Genomic DNA, 15,116 nt, shown 5'->3' on the forward strand with positions numbered 1-15,116 from the left:
CGACCTTTCACAAGAGATGACACAGGTGGTAGTTTCCTATATATTTGCATTTTGGTCGGATGACGCTTCCATGAGAGATTTTGAGCTCTCATAAGGAGGCGAGTGTAGGTTCCATCCAACCGCCTCTCAAGCTTCTTTGATAATGTCCAATGGACACACATCCTATCCAGGTGGGGAATTAATATGACATGCAAACTGGGAAACTGGCCCTTGTGTGTCGGCATCATTCGAAAAGGGAATTAAACTAAATTAACTGGCACAAATTACAAATAAAATAGAGAATCAGGAAAACACACACACACATACATTAAGATGTGTGGATGAGTGATTAGGATGTTGCACTCATGATAAGCAGATAGTAGTTTCAATTCCCAGACTGGTGGTGCATTATATTCCTGAGCAAAACACTTCATTTCCTTTTGTTCCGCTCCACTCAGCTGTTAAATGGGGTCACCCTGCAATGAACTGGCATTTCATTTGAGGGGAATGTTAGCCTCCCCCACTTGCCAGTGGAATAGCATGATTCAAAAGTTACAACAATGTGAGGAAGCTCACTGTGACCAGTGATGTATAACAACATCCAATAACCTGCTTGATACAGTGATACAACAATATATATATATATAGTTTACAGGTGTTCTCTATATAGAATACACTTCAAAGTGCTCAAGAGATTTGAACTTGAACCAGTAGATGATTAAATGTAATGAGAAGCAAGTTAGGTAAGTCAATTTATGCATGATATTAAATACAATAGCAAAAATGTACATGTGTATGGATATAAAATAGTTTGACTTACAGAATATAAATGATATGAGGAGTTAAATGGGTAGAGTTTTATGTGTTCAACAACTGTTTCTGGGGCCTTGGTGGTCCAGAATAATGATAGTTATTTGAATCCATTATCAGATAACACTGTCTCCATCTTGTGGGAAGAATTTATATATATATATATATTTATATGGATCAAAACAGGTTGATTCAAATTTGTTGGTACTCTTTAGTTTCAAGTGTGATGCTGGTCATCAGCCATTTTGAATTTGAATTTAAATTTAAAATGGCTAACGACTAGCATCACGCTTGAAACTCAAATGTACCAATGAATTTGAATCAAACAGTTTTGATCCATACATGTAACTCCCAATAAATTAGTTGAGTGCCCTTCTTTCATTTGTTCACCTACTCATATATATATATATATATATATACACATTCGAGCGAGGTTGTTGCCAGTGCTGCGGGACTGGCTCCTGTGCAGGTGGCATGTAAAAAACACCATTTGAGTGTGGCCGTTGCCAGTACCGCCTGACTGGCCCTCGTGCCAGTGGCATGTAAAAGCATCCACTACACTCTCAGAGTGGTTGGCATTAGGAAGGGTATCCAGCTGTAGAAACTCTGCCAGGTCAAGATTGAAGCCTGGTGCAGCCATCTGGTTCACCAGTCCTCAGTCAAATCATCCAACCCATGCTAGCATGGAAAGCGGACGTTAAACAATGATGATATATATATATATATATATATATATATAATATATAAAACCATAAAGCCAGGTGGTATGAGAGGTGAATATATATTTATTTAACCATGTAACTTCCATAGGGTTATGGCCATTTCTCAAACTTCTTCATGTACCATTAATTTCAGTATGGAAGAAATTATGCCTACATATTTGCATTAAAAAACATCAATTGATTGTTATATGGACAGATAGTGGAGCCCATAAGAGGAGCTTTACTACTCATATAGGGGCAGGGTGAATGTTTTTATGTCAAGTTATATATAAATACAATTTCACATAAAACTGAAGAATTAAATGATAATTTTTAGCAGAATACATATTAAACTTTTACAGGGGAAGAGTTGACAGTTGACTGTCAAACCATTCTTTGTAAAAGTTTAATTCCAATATATCTCTATATATATAAATGGCGAAATGTCTGTGTGTGTGTCCTTTATACAAATCCACAATTTTTCAGTTGGAGGGCTCGCACTTTCTATGGTCATTCAAAACCGTCCAAGGGTGGTCGTGCATATCTTTACATTTCCCCAGTCACCCCGCAAAGCCATTAAAAATCAATAGAAGTGACTTTTTGTGAATTTTCTAGCCAAAACCCAATTAAAATGCCCAAAACTTGATACGCCAATTGAATACCAGCTAGCTGTATGTGATTGGTCAGAGATTTAGACAGTACTCGCGTGTATGTGTGCACGCACACAGCTGTATATGTGTTGCTGGGTCATAGTGCTAGTATAGTATAATATAGAGAGAGATATACAGGTAAATAATTCTACATCATGTGTACATTAGACTTTCAACAGAACATGTCTGTCTTAATTCTTTCCACCCTTTGCACATTTTCTGCATTCAATGCACATGTCTTTCTGCCATACAGCATCACACTTTGCACACACAAGCTGCATACAATCTGTCCTTCATTCAGACAGACAAACTGCTTGATGCCAAGAGGTTTCCTCATAAAAATGACATCTTTTACAATCTCCAGATTGTCCAATCAAGGTAAAACTATTTTTCTCTAATTAACAAATTTATAATTTCCTGTTTCAATTTTATAGTTACAATATTTGTATAACCCCAGGTATCAAAAATTAATTACTTCAAGTTTTAAAGTGATATTGTTTACATGTCCTAAATTACCTCCAACTCCTTGTTCGATGAATAAAGGACATCTCTGAGGCAGAGAAACATCATAGTAAAGGAACTTCTCAAATTTCTCTCACCATTAAATATGATGCAACAAACAAGCATTAAGAATAAAAAATGTATATTTTAATTAATAACATGGTTGGGGGACACAAAATTCATATCCTATTCTTTATTTTAATTTTCTATTTTGTCATTCATTTTAAATGCTCATTTGAATGGAATGTTTGATTTCCTTTTAAAACACTTGCATTTTCAGTCAGATTTTTTCCCTAGGACTAATTAATGGAATCTGTTTCGTCAGCCAGACAGACTAAGAATGAGACAAACAAACAGAACTGTATTTATATTGCTCAGGAGACATGATACTGTCGCTATCTTAGAATGGTTTAAACTCATACCCAGGCATTCAGTAGATCCAGCAAGTAAAGCTTACAGTTACTGCATCTCATACATTCAGAATAAATAAGCAAGAATTTAACACTCTACTATATTTAGGAAACATTTGGTGCTGGTGCCACTTAAAAAATACCCAGAACACCCTGTAAACAGATTGGTGCTAGGAAAGACATCCAGCCATAGAAACCAAGTCAAACCAGATAGTAGAGCTTAGTGCAGTTGTCTGGATCACCAGTTGCTGCCCAAACTGTCCAACCGATGCCAGCATAGAAAATAAAAATAAATAAAGCCACCCTTTTAAAGCCTAGCCAGGCTCATGGGCCTGGTTTCCCGGTTTCAATGGCATATGTGTTCCCTAGCTGGATGGGACGCCAGTTCATCGCAGCATTACTCAGTTTTGACAGCTGAGTGGACTGGAGCAATGTGAAATGAAGTGTTTTGCTCAAGAACACAACGCATCGCCCGGTCCAGGAATCGAAACCACAATCTTACGATCATGATGCTGACACCCTAACCACTAGGCCACGTGCCTCCACTGTCAACATAGAAAGCAGACATAAAATGATAGGGGGAGGTATATACGCATTATATGAAGAGATTTTGCATTAATGATTTGCCAGATTAACTGGATAAATAACAATGGACTACTTAATTTATAAGATGACATATTTGTGTGAGAAATTTATTTAAACTGGAAGCACTTGTTTGTTTTGCCCAAATATTGTATCTGTCTATGTCTTGTGTGTGTCAATGCCATCTGCCTTGTGGTCATTGTGGCCTTCCCTGAATCCAATATCCATCAACACAAAGCCTTTATAGTTGGTACCTCAGTCATGTAACATTGCAGTCAAGCAATAGCAAACATTTGAACTGTTGGGTTACTTCCACACCTATGAAGGGGCTGCTGCTGCTGTTGTTGTTCCTGTTCCTGTTGTTGTTATTGCTGCTACTGCTGCTGCTGCTTTACATAAAAGACATCAGAGACTGCATCTAGAAAGTTGGTTACTCAACTAATTGGTAATGAATCATAATATTGCCCACCAACACATTCCAGTCTCAGTTTTTACGTCACTCTGACATGTTTCCTCTCTTTACCTTTTTATTTTTTTCTGCTATTACAGTGGCTTCTGTTCCTTGGGAGTTAACTGGTCTTGTGCCAACTCCACATGAGCCCTAAAATAACCACTAAACCCAGTTCTTCTTCCCCAGAACTTTAACCATCTAGAATTCCCTCCCTACCTATATATTTCTTCTACAGCCACCAACTTACAAACATTCAAGAGCAATACCAGTGCTGTTGGCCCCTTCAGTTTTGGAGGGCTTCTACAAAGATTTGTTAGTTCCTCAATTAATTAAGCCCATTGCACCCTATGGAGCATAAGCCATTGATGGTTTTTCTCCAGTCAACTCTGGTTTTGTCTTTTTTGCTCCTTTCCAATTAGATCATTGCTTTTCTCTCCCTGCCTCAATATCCCACCCCCAGCTACTTTTAGGGCAGCTTAACCCTTTCACTCCCATTGTGTGTTGGAGGTCAGGACCTGATGTATAATTCTGGATGTTGGTTTCCTTAATGTGTGACCTTTCACATTTAAGTGTTCTGTGTCATGTTTCCCATAAAGGAAGGCCTTTCTTTTCTAAGTTTTGTTGGTTTTGAATTGTCATATATGCCTCTATAACTTTGCTTTTTCTTTTTTCCTAAGGAGTTGTTGGCCTGATGCAAACCTGTTTTTACTTCTGAGAAGGGGTGGTCAATATCAGTTTGGCCCCTATCTTTTGACTTGTGCAGCATGGAAGGCCCTACAAGGAGCTTGCTCTCCATCAGGTTCATGGAGGCATACAAGCCACCACATCACAACAAGGACTGGGCCCTGTGCTGGTGGATTTGTTAGATCAGTTCATGAAATACTTGTAATATTTTATTCCAAGGTGAAATTTCATCAAGATCAACTCTGTCTTTCATCCATCTGGAGCTATATATAACACTCCAGGATAGGAGATTAATGAATCTAGAAGACTGTCAGACCAGATACCTTGCAATGTTTGATCCAGATTTTTGTATTATAAGTTCAAATCCCACCATGAGCTGTTTGAGAGATAGATTTAATTCATTACCCAGTTTAATTCCATCACCTGGTACCTTGGGTGCTTTTAACATTTCAGCATTCAAGATGGCCAGATCCTGGCTAAATATTCTACCTGCTTTATGCTTAAACTGACCAGATCTTATGATATTGACTAAGATACTTTCAGAATGAAAATAGGTAGTCTAGTCAATAGGGTTTGGGACGAACAGTTGAAAATGGACACAACTGCAGTGTATCCCTGACACTATATTGTGGTCCATGACCAAGACATCTCTCAAAGAGATCGATCAATTTGGCTGTAAATAGGAACCATAGAGTAGGAACAACAAACCATTCTAAACATTATCAGCAGCAACGTTATGTAACTGAGAGTTGGCTCATTAACCTTTTTACTGCAGAAGGCAAATATATTCGCTCAAAATTTCATTACCCTTAACCGAAGGAAGCAATTTTATGGAGCAATCAATCGTTGGTTTAGGAATGTCATGTTTAAACTATTTTTGTTGAGATATGTCAAGTTTATTGCCACAACATGATTCACAGGAAATACCAATTCCATTTTTTTTTTTATGGTAGATATTTAACATCATTACTGGAATAACCATGAAATTGAATTTCAGTTAATGGTAGAACCTTAGGGCACTGATTTCTCAACTCCATCTGTGGATCTGGAGAAGGCAACTAGTTTTTATGTGACGGTGTTGTTGTTGTTGGTGGTGGTGGTGGTTGTGGTGCTGGTGCTGGTGCTGGTGGTGACAGTGGTGATGATGGTGTTGTTGCACAAACAGCAGGGTGGCAAAACTCAAATGATGTATATTTACTTCAGTGAAATGATTGTAACTATATTTAGCTATTTCAGTTATGTGACAGTATGTATTGGGTCATTCCATAAATAATGCAGTTTTTTCATACTTTTTTTTATTTTTCAAGATTAAGATAAACAAAGTTCTTTTTTAATCTAAAATATACTCTCCTTCATTTTCTACAATGCTCTTCCATCCATTTAGTAGACTTGCAAGGCCCCGCTTCCAAAATTCATTTACCTGTGATGGAAAATACTCGCCCTGTATTGTTCTGACCTCTCTTTTACTCGTTTACTTATTTCAGTCATTTGACTGTAGCCATGCTGGAGCACCGCCTTTAGTCGAGCAAATCAACCCTAGGACTTATTCTTTGGAAGCCTAGTACTTATACTATCATCTCTTTTGCTGAACTGCTAAGATATGGGGACGTAAACACACCAGCATCGATTGTCAAGCGATGTTGGGGGGACAAACACAGACACACAAACATATACACACATACATATATATATACATATATACGATGGGCTTCTTTCAGTTTCCGTCTACCAAATCTACTCACAAGGCTTTGGTCAGCCCAAGGCTATAGTAGAAGACACTTACCCAAGGTGCCACGCAGTGATACTGAACCCGGAACCATGTGGCTGGTAAGCAAGCTGCTAACCACACAGCCACTCCTGCACCTACAGAAGTCATATTTTTTCCCTCCAAATGATTTTGAAGACTGTGGAATAAATGATAATCCGATGAAGCAATGTCTGGCGAATATAGTAGGTGGTGGGGGGCATCGTTTTCCATTCAAACTACTCCATCCTTTGGAATGTCATCCTCGCTGAATATGGCCGAGCCTTATCTTCATGGAAGAAAACCTTTCATCTTGAAACCAAAGATGGTCATTTCTCTTCTAGCACAGTTGTCAATGAATGATTGAATGACCAAATCCAAGCTTCTCTAATAGTTCCTCAACAGTTATGATGGGATTTTGTTCCACCAAGGTTTGCAGGATATCCTCATTGAGCTCTACAGATCTTCCAGGATGAGGTTCGTTTTCTAGGCTGTAGTTTCCGGCTCAGAATTGACACTGGCTTATGCTTATTGTCCAATCCCTATCATCATCATCATTATCATCATTGTTTAACGTCCACTTTCCATGCTGGCATGGGTTGGACGGTTTGACTGAGGACTGGTGAGCCAGAGGCTGCACCAGGCTCCAATCTTGATCTGGCAGAGTTTCTACAGCTTGATGCTCTTCCTAACGCCAACCACTCCAAGAGTGTATATACTGCATTAAAATCCTTCATATTTTCCATTGCTTTGTAGCCTTTATTGAACTCATAAAGCAAACATGCCGAGTATGCTCTTTTGTCATTTCCATTAAAGCTTTGAAAAAATAATTGCTAAAATCGAACTGCACTTTTCAAAACTTGCACTAAGACCACGGTAAAATTACTACCTGCTTTTACAGCAAGTTGATCCCCCTCCAACTTTTATTTCATGCAATTGAAAAAACTGCATTATTTATGGGATGACCCAATATTACAATACATAGTGTCCTGTAGTAGTAGTAGTAGTAGTAGTAGTAGTAGTAGTAGTAGTAGTAGTAGTAGTAGTGGTAGTAGTAGTAGTAGTAGTAGTAGTAGTAGTAGTAGTAGTAGCAGCAGCAGCAGCAGCAGCAGCAGCAGCAGTAGGGGAGGGGAGGGGAGGGGGTAAGAGGAGGAGGAGGATGTGCTGTCACAGCATGTTGCAGCATCCACTAGTTATTGGTGATTCTCTCCTGGCAGATGGATGATACCTTTGCACGTCTCAGGTGACAACTCTCCAACCCATTGGTCCGTTTTGGGTAGTTGTTACCTGGTGAGGGTTTTTACAAGGTCAAAGTGCAAATCCTGCCTTAACCTGTTTAGGCACTGTTCATGACATGCAGAGGAAATGCTTGGGTCTATTCTGGTCCCCACACAGCACACTGTCATGTCATGTGATAGTGCCTATTTCAGTCACGTGACTTCATATACTTTAATCACATGATACTAGTCACATGATAGCAAGCATGTTAGTCATGTGATAACAGCTATTTCAGTGACATGATTATTGAGTCACATGACAGTAGCTAGGAGTAGGGATGTCGTAGAAGGCACAATTACAAAGGAAGAGTTTATTCATGGAGAGAGAGCAGATTAGAGATGTATTTGAAGGCACAACATTGAAGTGACAGAGATGCACAGCATATTTGCAGAGAGAGTAGGTTAGTGATGCTATAGGCACTAACTGGCACTATAGTCAAAGTGATAGAAAGGTACAGTTTACACATGGAGATAGTAGGTTAGCGATGTGATAGTCGAGCAGTTTAGTGATGCAATAGTAACAAACCAATCATGCGATCAATAAACCAATCGGGACAATAGAAATGGCTAACTTAATTAACCGAAGCCACCGATATATTAATCAAGAGAACAAGTTGCATTGATAAATTATCTCAAAAATAGTAAGATCAATAAATCAATATAGTTTTAATTCTCATAAAGTAGCATAAACACACTGTGACAGGAAATGAATAAAAATTCTCAAGACTGAACTAAATTATTATTATTATTATTACTACTACTACCACTACTACTACTACTACTACTACTACTACTACTACTGATATTATTATTATTATCATTATTATAATCATCATTATTATCATTATTATTATTATTATCATTTTTTATTATTATTATTATCATTATTATTATTATTATTATTATTATTATTATTATTATTATTACTATTATTATTATGCTTGCAAATTAAGAAGAGGAAAAACAAGAAAAGAATATTGGACTAATCTTTCTTGAAGATGTCTTCAGCATCAGTGAGGTATCTCCAACATCACCATTATCATCATCATCACCATCATCACTGTCATTATAATCATCCTCATATTTTTTTTTTTTTTTGTACTTTGATTTTTCCTTTCTTAGTTTTGTCTGTTTGGCTGCTTTTTGTTCTTATACTTTGTGGTTCCAGTTCTGTTTTGTTTTATTTTATTGCTCGTTCTGCAGACCAATCTCTAATCTCATCATAACCAGTTGGTTAAAAAAAAAGACATAAAAAAAAACTAAAAAAAAACTAAAAGAAAATAAGCAAACTTTCTGTCCCTGCAGTGATTACATCTATTGTTTCAGGTTTTTCCTTCTTCACATCAAACTACACAAGTCTTGTATGTAAACAGAAATATTGAGTTCTTAGCGCCCGTGATGGTGGCGGGGAGAGAGAAGAAGGAAGGGGTAAGTATTTCATGGTAGAGGTGATGGCGGTGGTGCAAAATGGAATTCCAAAATCAAAAACAAAACAACAAAACAAAGAAAGGAAATAACTGGATATGTAAAAAAAAAACATAAAATTGAATTAAATTAAATCAAATTAAATACAACAAATCACAAGATTGAAAAGATTAACTGAAAGGGATAGCATTAATGGAGGAAATATTGTTTGGGATTAAAATCAATATGACAAACAGATTTGGAAGACATACCAAATAGAGGAAGCTGGAATTTTAAAGATTAAAATAATTAAGAAAAGATTACACACACACACATAAGGATATATATGTTTATATATATTTATATATGTTGATATATATATATATATGTGTGTGTGTTTATATATGTTGATATATGTGTGTGTGTATGTGTTTGTGTGTGTGTGAGAGAGTACAGCAGTCAACTAATGCGTTGTGGAGTTCATTCTTTAAGTAAATATCTTACTAACTAGCAACAATTATTTTCTTTTGTTTTACCTTTTCATTCAATTTTGAAAGGTTAAATCCTATTAATTTGTTGTGGTCTTTCAATCAATCTGTTTCATAAATGTTTAGGGAGGAAGCTTAACATGAACAGAAAAAAAATTAATCAAATTGCTAAATACTAAATTTGTTAACATAGCCTCAAACTCCACTTCCCCACCTCTTTCTCTCTTTTTCTTTCTCTCTCTCTCTCTCTCTCTCTCTCTCTTCCTCTCTCCCTCTTTCTCTAGCTCTCTCTCTCTGGAATTCTCACAGAGTTCAATCTACTGCCTTCCTGAACCTTTAATTCTGCTGGTAACATCACTGACAGAAATATGGAAACAGATCAAGCAGAAAGCATTTCAAGCACAACAAAAACAGCAGCAAAAATACAACCCAAAATAACTATATTAGTAGAAAGCCAGAAGTTTTGTAAAGATGCAAGTAAACTTAGTTTGCAACCTAACGTATGACTGGTACTTATTTCATCCATCAACAGCAAAAGACAAAAATGAACTTAATAAGACTTGAACTCAGAGAACTGGAAGCAAATTCAAGAGGCATTCAGTGTGGAACTCAGTCAAATCTGACAACTTTTCTGTGACCCTTTAACTGTTAAATTGAAAGCCCAGGTTATTCCAGTAATAATGGTAAATATCTACCATAAAATAGAATCGGTATTTTCAGCAAGTCAAGTTGCCTCAGGTGTGGCTATGTAGTAAGAAGTTTGTTTCTCAACCACATGGTTCTGGGTTCTGACCTGCAGTGGGACACCTTGAGCAAGTGTCTTCTACTAGAGCCTCAAGCCAACCAAAGCCTTGTGAATGGATTTAGTAGATGGAAACTGAAAGAAGCCTGTCGTATGTGTGTCTGTGTGTCTTTGTGCCTGTGCTTGTCCCCACCACTGTCTGACAACTGGTGTTAGTTTGCTTACATCCCTGTAACTTAGCAGCTCAGCAAACAGACAGCTAGAAAAAATACCAGGCTTAGAAAGTGTAAATACTGTGGTTGATTCATTTAACTAAAATTCCTCAAGGTGGTGCCCCAGGTTGGCCACAGTCTAACGACTGAAACAAGTAAAATAAAAAGAAAAGGAAAAGATATTTTAACAGATAATAGTTTCAAACAGGACATTTCTCAACAAAAGATAGATTGGTATAGAAAATTGCTTCCTGCAATTAAAGGTAAGGAAATTTTGAGTGGATATATCTGCTTTCCACAGTAAATGGGTCAGTTGCTTAATCAGAAAGTGAAAGGCAATTTTCCTTTTTTCTTTTTTTCTTTTTTCATTGCTGCCAAGACTCATAGAAGAAAGAGAGGAACTTATCCTCAAACCAAAGTATTGACCCAAATACTTGCAACAGAACGAAATCTGCTAAATGCACCCAAAGACAAAGTGGAGACTATTGAATCCTTTATTGCTTAAACCAGCTAACTCCAACCAAAAATATTTTTTTCCATTTTTATGTTCAAACCAACCAGATCCAGCCTGTCACACCTATCCCACAATGTCATTCTAAAAAAAACAATCACATCATCAAAGTTTCATAGCTACGAGATAATGTATAAGTAACAGAAAACAGTATGAATAAATAAAGATTACATTTTAAAGAAGTGAGGGTGCGTGGCTTAATGGTTAGGGCATTCAGCCCATGATCATAAGGTTGTGAGTTCGATTCTCAGTGATGCATTGTGTCCTTGAGCAAGACACTTTATTTCATGTTGCTTCAATCCACTCACCTGGCAAAAATGAGTAGTACCTGTATTTCAAAAAGGGCCAGCCTTGTCACACTCTGTGTCATGCTGAATCTCCTTGTGAACTACATTAAGGGTACACATGTCTGTGGGATGCTCAGCCACTTGCACATTAATCTCACGAGCAAGCTATTCCGTTGATCATATCAGCTGGGACCCTCTTCGTCATAACCGACGGAGTGTTCCTTCACATTTTTTCAAAGAGTAATCTGAATGCTATGGGGTTCAGTTGGGTGATGGGTTCAATTCACCAACCAAGAATTCAGATGGCAAAGGCCCAAATGACTCTGCCAAAGAAAAACACAAAACATTCCTTTTGAAAACCTAAACAAAAATAAAGAAATATATATGATAATGTCCAACCCATGACAGCAACAGAAAATGCACATTTAATGATGGTGATGATGATGACAATGATGATGATGATGACGATGACAACAACGATGACAATAACAATGATGATGATGATGATGATGATGGATAAATATGTACATGATGAGAAATACAGAAACCCTGGAGACATTTCTCTCTCTCTTTCTCCATCTCTGTCTCTCACACACTCACATACCATACTCTCTCTCCCTACATATACGAAGGGAGATTGCTTCAATATGTCATACAGATATAGGCACACAGTGACTGTAGTTAAGAAGTTCAATTCCCAAACTCTTTGAGCAAATATCTTCTACTGCATACTCAGGTCAACCAAAACCTTGTCCTTGAGTGGATCTGGTAGACAGCAACTGACAGAAGCCTACATAGATCGATAGGCAGGGAGGGAGGTAGAGAGAGAGAGAGAGAGAGAGAGAGAGAGAAGAGAGAGAGAGAGAGAGAGAGAGGACAGACAGATAGAGGTATATACTGTGTTTTACAGCAAATGTTAAATTTTTCAGACCCAAATTTACAGCCAAAAGTGGAAGGTCAACTTATACATGAAGACAACTTTGAAGGACCAAAATTTCCACATGAAAAGCAGCAGAATTTGGTAAAATAATAACAATATTTGAATTTTTGCACTACATGCCAAAAATACAGTATGAATATGTATGTATATGTATGTATGTGTTTGTGTGAATGAGTTTGTATTTTTTTTCTCATCTTACTGTGTGTTCACTAGTTGTAAACAACAACAGTGACATCTGCTTGCAATTCATAGCAAAAACATGTCTGGACTTCCAGACCTGTTGTGTAATCTTTGTCAAAAAGAAAAGGTTCATAGGCACAGGCATGACTGTCGGGTCAGAAGTTTGCTTCCCAGTCAAATGGTTCTGGGTTCAGTCCCACAGTGTCACACCTTGGGTCCATATCTTCTGCAACAGCCTCATTTAACTAACTGTGGACTGTTGCTGATTTTTTTACCCCTGTCTTCCTTTTCTCTTGGACTTTCTTCTGTCTCCTGTTTCTGAAGAAGAGCTTTGCTTGAAACATAAAACACCCTTTCTTTCCTTCCGTGAGCATCTTTTAATACTTCGCAAGTGCCATATCCTCGCATTGTTGTTTTTTCTTGTTGTGTCTTTTCTTCTATATTTTTGGGATTAACTATATATATATATATGTATGTATACACAGGCATGTGTGTATGTGTTTATGTGCCCCACCGCCACTTGATAACTGGTATTTGTTTGTTTATGTCCCCATAACTTAGCAATTCAGCATAAGAAACTAATACAAAAAAATAACACACTAAAAAAAATAATAAAATGAAACAAGAGCACTCAGAGAGCGCAAACCTCCACTAAGGCAACACCAACATCTTCTCAACAATTAATCAGAGATGAGTTTTAAAATGAGAATATCTGAAATAAACTTGACTGCTCTCACAAATGAGAATACTGAAAATGAACCTGACCGCTCTCAAAAATAAAAAAAAAATAACAGGAAAAAATAATCCAGAATCCTTCTCCAGAACTGGATCAATCCCAAAATCTAATCAGTTCATGCCAGTCATGAAGCCAAACATCCCTGAAAGTTTCATCTGAATCCATCCAGCGATTCTTGAGATATTTTGTTCACAGACAAACAAACAAACAAACACAACTGAAAACAATACCTCTGCCTTCACTAAGTCCTAGAGTTAATTTGTTCAACCAAACCCATCAAAGTGGTGCCCCAGCATAGCCACAGACAAATGATACAAGCTGAAGATACAAGCTATGCTAATCACTGTGTTATACATCATTCAATGGTTGAATTTTCCGAAAATGGTTTTGTCACTATGAGGAATAATACCAGGAAATGTTGTTACATCTGTAATTAATCAATGGTTAAATAACAATTTTGTTATGGATAATTTATTGCAACTCAACAAATGAGAAATTTATTATATTTCATTTTATTTTTTAAAATATTTGTTTCATTGTTTTGTATAAACACCATGAAATTTGAAAAAAAAATGTAAAACTGTAATTATTATACAATTGACAAATTGCCTGATTCTACGCACAGTGGCAAAAATATTTTTCCAATATTGGATAGGTAATACTCATGGGTGTGTGTGTATGTATATACATATGTGTATGTTTGTGTGTACATACATATACATCCATATATGTATACACACACACATACACACACACATTGATTCAACATTTACCTTTAATGGTTGCATGGGTCAGGAGGAATTTGTTGAGGCAGATTTTCTACTGCTGAATGCCTTTCCTGCCACCAACCTTCACCTGTGTCCAAGCAAAGCAATATTTCCCCAATAACTCAACATGTTTTCATGAAATGCTGGGAACAGTCAACGCTACTTGCATGATGTCATTCAATGTTCGTTTCACAACCAGCATGCAATATCAAGGCAAGGACACTCAAACACACCTACATATACTCTCTCTCACATGCACACATTTACATATATATATATATAAACATGAGAGGTTTATTACACTGGTGATCTAAACGAATAGGTACGCTGTGTAAGTACAAGAATTGGTCATCCGTTAAGTTCCAAGTTCACAGCTGAGGCTGGAGCTAGGGATCTGTAGTAGGCTTCCAAGTTAGCAGATATATATAAGGACAACCAAATTCACCTTACTCTAATTAGATATTTTAAATGACTTGAAATACTCATCCTGCCTTGGTTTGATGTCCTTACACACACACACACACACACACACACACACACACATATATATATATATTATGAGCTCCTTTCAGTTTCTGGCTAGAAGAAAAACATTTGTCCAAAGTGTCACACAGAGGGATTGAACTACAAACCATGCAGTGAAAAAGTGAACTTCTTAGACACACACCCAGTTCAGTCCCCCATGTGGAACTTTGGGTAAATATTTTTCTACTAAGGCTCCAGACAGGCCAAAATCGTGTGAGTGGTTTTGGTAGTAGCCAGACTAAAAGGAGCCCATATATCATATATATATATAAAATGTGTGTGTATGTGTGTGAGTACATGTATGACTGAGATACCTGGTGCACTGCTGCACTCAAGAAGACCCATCTGCCACAACAGAATTGAACACCGATGCAGGTCCCACATAAAAAGTACCCACTACACTCTACAGAGTGGTTGGCATTAAGATGGGCATCCAGCTGTAGAAACCATGCCAGAACAGACAATGGGGCCTGATGAGGCTGTGGTCTTACTAAATCCAGTCAAACCGTCCAACCCATTCCAATCTCAAAAATGG

The 15,116-nt window shown here is 37.3% G+C and overlaps 1 protein-coding gene across 12 annotated transcripts in view; it reads right to left on the bottom strand.

Moving 5' to 3' along the window:
* Positions 1-15,116, bottom strand: part of LOC115218049 (serine/threonine-protein phosphatase 6 regulatory ankyrin repeat subunit C) — a 212,739-nt gene that overhangs the window by 129,597 nt on the left and 68,026 nt on the right. The window contains exon 1 of one of the 12 annotated variants that reach the window (XM_036507862.1): positions 9,730-9,748. The exons of the other annotated variants lie outside the window; for them this stretch is intronic. The gene's annotated coding sequence lies outside the window, so the exon portion shown is untranslated. Of the gene's footprint in view, positions 1-9,729; positions 9,749-15,116 lie in introns of those variants that run through there. 12 annotated transcript variants of the gene reach the window in all.

Source organism: Octopus sinensis, linkage group LG12, assembly GCF_006345805.1.
Source record: "Octopus sinensis linkage group LG12, ASM634580v1, whole genome shotgun sequence".
Lineage (NCBI taxonomy): Eukaryota > Metazoa > Mollusca > Cephalopoda > Octopoda > Octopodidae > Octopus > Octopus sinensis.